This window comes from Gymnodraco acuticeps, unplaced genomic scaffold (assembly GCF_902827175.1).
Source record: "Gymnodraco acuticeps unplaced genomic scaffold, fGymAcu1.1, whole genome shotgun sequence".
Classification (NCBI taxonomy): Eukaryota; Metazoa; Chordata; class Actinopteri; order Perciformes; family Bathydraconidae; genus Gymnodraco; species Gymnodraco acuticeps.
The window spans coordinates 144,207-152,772 of NW_022991536.1; the positions used below are offsets into that span (position 1 = coordinate 144,207).

Consider the following 8,566-nt stretch of genomic DNA (forward strand, 5'->3'; position numbering starts at 1 on the left):
AGAAGTCAGTCAAGTCGCTTCAGCTGATTCAAAATGCTGCAGCTCGTGTACTAACCAGAGTTAGGAAAAGGGACCACATTACTCCTGTTCTGACTGCCTTACACTGGCTCCCTATAGAACACAGGATATAATTTAAAATTCTTTTTCTCGCCTACAAAGCCCTTAATGGGCAGGCGCCATCTTACCTTAAAGAACTCATTATACCCTACTGTCCTACTAGGGCATTGCGTTCCAAGAATGCAGGGTTGTTGGTTGTTCCTAGAGTCTCTAAAAGTACAATGGGAGCCAGAGCCTTTTCTTATCAAGCTCCACATTTGTGGAATCAGCTTCCAGTTTGTGTTCGGGCGGCAGACACCCTATCCGTTTTTAAAAGTGTGCTTAAGACCTTCCTTTTTGATAAAGCTTATAGTTAGGGCTGATTAGATTCAGCCCCTAGTTTTGCTGATATAGGCTTAGTTTGTCGGGGGACATCTTCCTTCTTCCTTCTCTCTGTCTATACCTGTGTACTCTCATGTTCCGATTAACCCAGCTTCCCCAAATGTCTTTCTTTTTGGTGTCTATATACGCTGGGATCCGGAGTCATGGATGATCCTGCGGTCCTGTGTCCTGTATCGCGAGCCCTGGATCTTGAGTCGTGGCTGTGGTCCTGGATCATAGGTCCTGGATGGATATCCTCGTGGATTCATCTTCCTATTATACACACATGCATTTCCAAACATTTGGACTACCTATGTTGCAAATGTATTATCTCTTCAATTTACACACGGCATCTATTGCACGTCTGTCCGTCCTGGGAGAGGGATCCCTCCTCTGTTGCTCTCCCTGAGGTTTCTCCCATGTTCCCTTTAAACTGTGGGTTTTCTCTGGAAGTTTTTCCTTGTACGATGTGAGGGTCTAAGGACAGAGGGTCTAAGGAGAGAGGTTCTAAGGACAGAGGGTCTAAGGACAGAGGGTGTCGTATTGTCATACTGATATTCTGTACAAACTGTGAAGTCCACTGAGACAAATGTAACGTTTGTGATATTGGGCTATAAATAAACATTGATTGATTGATTGATTCGCACGCACGCACGCACGCACGTACGCACGCACGCACGCACACACACACACGCACACACACACACTGACCTAGATACAGCAGAATGAAATCATTAAAAGCCATCAGAGCTCAGTCTGTTAGTTATTGAGCAGTGGAAACAGGAAGAAATCGATCGTATCCGCACTCCCGAGCACTTATGTTATATCATTCTTATTTGTATTTATTATTAAAACATTTACAGATGATGCAGATGTGATTATGTGCAATAAAATCAACAAACGTATACGTCTACATCCTCATTACCACTTTCAAACTGAAGCTGCTGTTGAATATAATCACCTCAAAGAAGGCCACAGTGCTGAGAACAGAAGGGATTCTGGGAAATGGAGTTTCATAAACATATTGATCAAACCCTGTTTCAGCTGAAGTGCTCTCTTTCATTTGTTTTAGGTAAACAAACCTGTGGCTGATTCAGCATTACATTCATGCTTTGATGTTAATGCTGCATTCAAGTGGTGCCACAATAATAGGAAAAATGTGATTTGGACTCGTAAGCTAAAGTCTGAACAACTCTAAAGGTCGATGAAAATGTTTGCACACGACTTGCCGAGTGCACGTCATTTTAAACAGAAACACGAGGGACGAAAATTTGAGTTTGGTAAAAAACGTTTTATTATTTCACATACTGCATATCAACGTTTTGCTTACATGTAGCTGTAATAGAGTGTTTTCATGCATTGCTGTCCCTGTAACACGAGCAAGATGAGTTAGAAAAGTTGTTGATAAGCATTGACCCTGGAAGAAGATGTGACCTCTTGAAACGCAAAATTCGGGCCAATTTACGTGAAATATAAAATGACAATTTACGGATTGGGGGGGGGGGGCAGCAACATTACAAGGTTAAAGTAAACATTTCACAAGAAACTACGGGACAATTCCTTGAGATCAAATAAGTACATTTACGAGACGAACACTTGAATATCCCCTGAGGTTAAAGTCGGAAAAATAACTCTAAAAAAACATTCTATATTCTCTGAGGTTGTTGTGGTACATTTACAAGTATTCCCTGATTTGAACGTAGTAAATGAATGAGAAACATATATAAGTCAATACTCTGAGATTTTAGAGGTAGATTTATGAGAAACCCAGAAATATATGAGAAGAATATTTCAAATGTACTCTGTAAGCAAAGCAGTAAATGATCAAGAGGAAGTCTATGTGTTCATTTAACATTTGATGTTCAGTTTATCACTAAACCATTAAATGCAGAACATATTTGCATCAATTGAAAAACTGACGCTAATTTCACAAAGTAATCCTTCCTTAATTCATCTTTGATCAAACGATGAGAAGCGCCCACAAATTCAGTAAGTTAAGAAAAGTAAAACACCCTTTAGATGATTTTCCATCAATTCATCAGTTTTACTGATACACGAAATCCAAAGGGGCCAAAAAAGGAGGAAGAAGAAGAAGCAGTTTACACACAGAGACCATGATGCACTGGGGTTTGTAGTCTTCCTCTTGCGGTCTGCATGCCACGTCTCTTCCCTGAAGGTTGCTGAAATGCATTGTGGGAAGCAGAGTCTTTGCCTCAGGGCACCTCCACAGACAGCGTCTCCTCGCCCTGAAGCCGGGGAGTCATCCGGATGGTGATGGAGGGCGTCTCCGACACGGCGTCCTCTCCGTCCTGCACCGTGATGCGAGGGATCGGAGAGCGCCGGTGAACCGGGGAGGGGGGGGGCATCTGAGAAACCTGCAGAAAGAAGCATAGAAAGTGTTGGGAAAATACTGAATGTCCTCCTCCAACATGAGAGTCACATGATAACAAAGGTATCCCAACTGTAGCTGTGAACATGACAGGATGTGTGATGACCTAGAAGAGCATCAGGACTGTTTGAGGCAGATGATAGCTATGTGATTAACATGATGATTCAGCCTCTATGGAGAGAGACATCAAGCATGCTCATTTCTGACGTGGAGCTAATCTGAAGTAAACATTGAATACTGCTTTCTATTCCTCCATCTTGTGACTGTGTAACTCCCTCTCTTGGATATCAGCATGTGAAGGACACTGCTCAGGAACTAGTTGATGCTCTGTATGTGATGACTACTTCCATTCTGGAGAGGATCACAGATACATGGATCCTGAGGTTCAAGCTCAAGCCAGAGACCAGGGAGAGTTTCTAACAATATGCTATTTATCGATAGCAAACCTTTGCTAAGGACGCTCTAAGGAACAGCAGCAGAAGACAGACAGGAAGTAAACACTAAAGGGAACAACAGAAGAGGAGAGGCAGGAAGTAAACACTAAAGGGAACAACAGAACAAGACAGACAGGAAGTAAATACTAAAGGGAACAGCAGAAGAAGACAGACGGGAAGTAAACACTAAAGGGAACAGCAGAAGAAGACAGACAGGAACTAAATACTAAAGGGAACAGCAGAAGAAGACAGACGGGAAGTAAACACTAAAGGGAACAACAGAAGAAGACAGACAGGAAGTAAACACTAAAGGGAACAGCAGAAGAAGACAGGCAGGAAGTAAACACTAAAGGGAACAACAGAACAAGACAGACAGGAAGTAAATACTAAAGGGAACAGCAGAAGAAGACAGACGGGAAGTAAACACTAAAGGGAACAGCAGAAGAAGACAGACAGGAAGTAAACACTAAAGGGAACAGAAGAACAAGACAGACAGGAAGTAAACACTAAAGGGAACAGCAGAAGAAGACAGACAGGAAGTAAACACTAAAGGGAACAACAGAAGAAGACAGACGGGAAGTAAACACTAAAGGGAACAACAGAAGAAGACAGACAGGAAGTAAACACTAAAGGGAACAGAAGAACAAGACAGACAGGAAGTAAACACTAAAGGGAACAGCAGAAGAAGACAGACGGGAAGTAAACACTAAAGGGAACAACAGAACAAGACAGACAGGAAGTAAATACTAAAGGGAACAGCAGAAGAAGACAGACGGGAAGTAAACACTAAAGGGAACAACAGAAGAAGACAGACAGGAAGTAAACACTAAAGGGAACAGAAGAACAAGACAGACAGGAAGTAAACACTAAAGGGAACAGCAGAAGAAGAGAGACAGGAAGTAAACACTAAAGGGAACAGCAGAAGGCGACAGACAGGAAGTAAACACTAAAGGGAACAACAGAAGAAGACAGACGGGAAGTAAACACTAAAGGGAACACCAGAAGAAGACAGACAGGAAGTAAACACTAAAGGGAACAGAAGAACAAGACAGACAGGAAGTAAACACTAAAGGGAACAACAGAACAAGACAGACGGGAAGTAAACACTAAAGGGAACAACAGAACAAGACAGACAGGAAGTAAATACTAAAGGGAACAGCAGAAGAAGACAGACGGGAAGTAAATACTAAAGGGAACAGCAGAAGAAGACAGACAGGAAGTAAACACTAAAGGGAACAGAAGAACAAGACAGACAGGAAGTAAACACTAAAGGGAACAGCAGAAGAAGACAGACGGGAAGTAAACACTAAAGGGAACAGCAGAACAAGACAGACAGGAAGTAGACACTAAAGGGAACAGCAGGATTAGACAGACAGGAAGTAAACACTAAAGGGAACAGCAGAAGAAGACAGGCAGGAAGTAAACACTAAAGGGAACAACAGAACAAGACAGACAGGAAGTAAATACTAAAGGGAACAGCAGAAGAAGACAGACGGGAAGTAAACACTAAAGGGAACAACAGAAGAAGACAGACAGGAAGTAAACACTAAAGGGAACAGAATAACAAGACAGACAGGAAGTAAACACTAAAGGGAACAGCAGAAGAAGACAGACAGGAAGTAAACACTAAAGGGAACAACAGAAGAAGACAGACAGGAAGTAAACACTAAAGGGAACAACAGAAGAAGACAGACGGGAAGTAAAAACTAAAGGGAACAACAGAAGAAGACAGACAGGAAGTAAACACTAAAGGGAACAGAAGAACAAGACAGACAGGAAGTAAACACTAAAGGGAACAGCAGAAGAAGACCGACGGGAAGTAAACACTAAAGGGAACAACAGAAGAAGACAGACGGGAAGTAAACACTAAAGGGAACAACAGAAGAAGACAGACAGGAAGTAAACACTAAAGGGAACAGAAGAACAAGACAGACAGGAAGTAAACACTAAAGGGAACAGCAGAAGAAGACCGACGGGAAGTAAACACTAAAGGGAACAACAGAACAAGACAGACAGGAAGTAAATACTAAAGGGAACAGCAGAAGAAGACAGACAGGAAGTAAACACTAAAGGGAACAGAAGAACAAGACAGACAGGAAGTAAACACTAAAGGGAACAGCAGAAGAAGACAGACAGGAAGTAAATACTAAAGGGAACAACAGAAGAAGACAGACGGGAAGTAAACACTAAAGGGAACAACAGAAGAAGACAGACAGGAAGTAAACACTAAAGGGAACATAATAACAAGACAGACAGGAAGTAAACACTAAAGGGAACAACAGAAGAAGACAGACGGGAAGTAAACACTAAAGGGAACAACAGAAGAAGACAGACAGGAAGTAAACACTAAAGGGAACATAATAACAAGACAGACAGGAAGTAAACACTAAAGGGAACAGCAGAAGAAGACAGACGGGAAGTAAACACTAAAGGGAACAGCAGAAGAAGACAGACAGGAAGTAAACACCAAAGGGAACAGAAGAAGAAGACAGACAGGAAGTGAACACTTAAGGGAACAGCAGAAGAAAACAGACAGGAAGTAAACACTGAAGGGAACAGCAGAACAAGACAGACAGGAAGTAAACACTAAAGGGAACAGCAGAAGAAGACAGACAGGAAGTAACACTGAAGGGAACAGCAGAAGAAAACAGACGGGAAGTAAACACTAAAGGGAACAGCAGAAGAAGACAGACAGGAAGTAAACACTAAAGGGAACAGCAGAAGAAGAGAGGCAGGAAGTAAACACTAAAGGGAACAGCAGAAGAAGAGAGGCAGGAAGTAAACACTAAAGGGAACAGCAGAAGAAGACAGACAGGAAGTGAACACTAAAGGGAACAGCAGAAGAAGACAGGACAGGAAGTAAACACTAAGGGAACATCAGAAGAAGGACAGACAGGAAGTAAACACCAAAGGGAACAGCAGAAGAAGACAGACAGGAAGTGAACACTTAAGGGAACAGCAGAAGAAAACAGACAGGAAGTAAACAGCAGAACAAGACAGACAGGAAGTAAACACTAAAGGGAACAGCAGAAGAAGACAGACAGGAAGTAAACACTGAAGGGAACAGCAGAAGAAAACAGACGGGAAGTAAACACTAAAGGGAACAGCAGAAGAAGACAGACAGGAAGTAAACACTAAAGGGAACAGCAGAAGAAAACAGACAGGAAGTAAACACCCCAAGGGAACAGCAGAGAAGAGAGGCAGGAAGTAAACACTAAAGGGAACCGCAGAAGCAAACAGACAGGAAGTAAAACCCTAAAGGGAACCGCAGAAGAAAGAGAGGCAGGAAGTAAACACTAAAGGTGACACAGCAGAAGAAGAGAGGCAGGAAGTAAACCACGTAAAGGGAACACGCAGAAGAAGACAGACAGGACGTGAACACTAAGGGAACAGCAGAAAGAAGACAGACAGGAAGTAAACACTAAAAGGGAACATCAGAAGAAGACAGACAGGAAGTAAACACCAAAGGGAACAGCAGAAAAGAAGACAGACAGGAAGTGAACACTTAAGGGAACAGCAGAAGAAAACAGACGGAAGTAAACACTAGGGAACAGCAGAACAAGACAGACAGGAAGTAAACACTACAGGAACAGCAGAAGAAGACAGACAGGAAGTAAACACTGAAGGGAACAGCAGAAGAAAACAGACGGGAAGTAAACACTAAAGGGAACAGCAGAAGAAGACAGACAGGAAGTAAACACTAAAGGAAACAGCAGAAGAAAACAGACAGGAAGTAAACACCAAAGGGAACAGCAGAAGAAGAGAGGCAGGAAGTAAACACTAAAGGGAACAGCAGAAGAAAACAGACAGGAAGTAAACACTAAAGGGAACAGCAGAAGAAGAGAGGCAGGAAGTAAACACTAAAGGGAACAGCAGAAGAAGAGAGGCAGGAAGTAAACACTAAAGGGAACAGCAGAAGAAGACAGACAGGAAGTAAACACTAAAGGGAACAGCAGAAGAAGACAGACAGGAAGTAAACACTAAAGGGAACATCAGAAGAAGACAGACAGGAAGTAAACACCAAAGGGAACAGCAGAAGAAGACAGACAGGAAGTGAACACTTAAGGGAACAGCAGAAGAAAACAGACAGGAAGTAAACAGCAGAACAAGACAGACAGGAAGTAAACACTAAAGGGAACAGCAGAAGAAGACAGACAGGAAGTAAACACTGAAGGGAAGACCAAGTATATATATAAAGCTGTCATGCTTGCCCTCACCTCTGCGGTGCCTTCAGAGGTTTTGAAGGTCTTCCTCACGAGTGCTGAAGGTTCCCTGGAGTCCTTGCTGCTGCGACATCTTCAGCATCGCCGAGAACAGTTGGGGTTTTCTGCTCGGGGCGGGACGACCTCTTTGACTCTTCTCGTCCGGCTTCTTATCCTTGGACAGCATCGTCCTGCACAAACACAGAGACGGGTTGAAGGAGAAACACAAACAATTGGTTCAGGACACAGATACGTGTCACCCCACAACAACTACGATAAGGGGCATTACAACCACAAATACAGAGAACGTAACACACAACAGACTACAAAGAGACACAACATGTCTTTGAAGAGAGAACAACAGTGACCTCAAAGAGGACGCCAAACAGCCTCACTCACAAAAAGGACCGCTAAAGGACACGAAATGACCTCAAAGAAACACATCATGAGCACACAAGAGACCCAGAAGAGCTATGAAAGGTTAACAACCACAAAGATACTTTCAAAACTACCTAAAAACGACCAAAATTACAACTGAATATATTCACAAAAGGAACAACATCTATAAAAAGGGGCGAAAGACCACAAGCACAACACAAAGCCACTAGAAGAGACACACAACCACTAAGAACCAGAAAGTATTACAAACACACACCCTTTAAATCTCTGTGCCAATGTTCCAATAGACTCAAACGTTTTAAATCTCTGTAGAGAATCTCCCTATCAACTCATACTCTGCCGCTGTTTAACCTTCTACACAACCAGCCACACAAAGACTACATTTTCAGATCCCTGGAGGTCCGTACCAACACCCGCTCCAGGTCCAGCACATCACAACCGCAAGAGACGACCAACAACCTTATAGAGACAACAGACGATGGCTCAGACACAAATTGAAACTACAAGAGACACAAAATGACTTCAAAAGCCACGAAACAACCTCGGGGAGACAAAACGACCAGAAAGAAACACAACATAAAGCACAAAGAGACCCACAAGAGCTATGGAAAAGGCTAACAACCACAACGAGACACACAGAGACATAACATGACTTCAAAGAGACACCTAACACAGAAAATACCTACAACGACAGCTCTGAAAAGGGGCAACACGACCACAAGAAG

The 8,566-nt window shown here is 42.8% G+C and overlaps 1 long non-coding RNA gene across 1 annotated transcript; it reads right to left on the reverse strand.

Moving 5' to 3' along the window:
* Positions 1-1,687: 1,687 nt before the first annotated feature.
* On the reverse strand, positions 1,688-7,587 carry LOC117533426. Its single transcript, XR_004567053.1, has 2 exons — positions 7,458-7,587; positions 1,688-2,792 (listed from the first exon to the last, which is right to left on the reverse strand). It is a non-coding gene; the product is annotated as an uncharacterized LOC117533426 (long non-coding RNA).
* Positions 7,588-8,566: the final 979 nt, after the last annotated feature.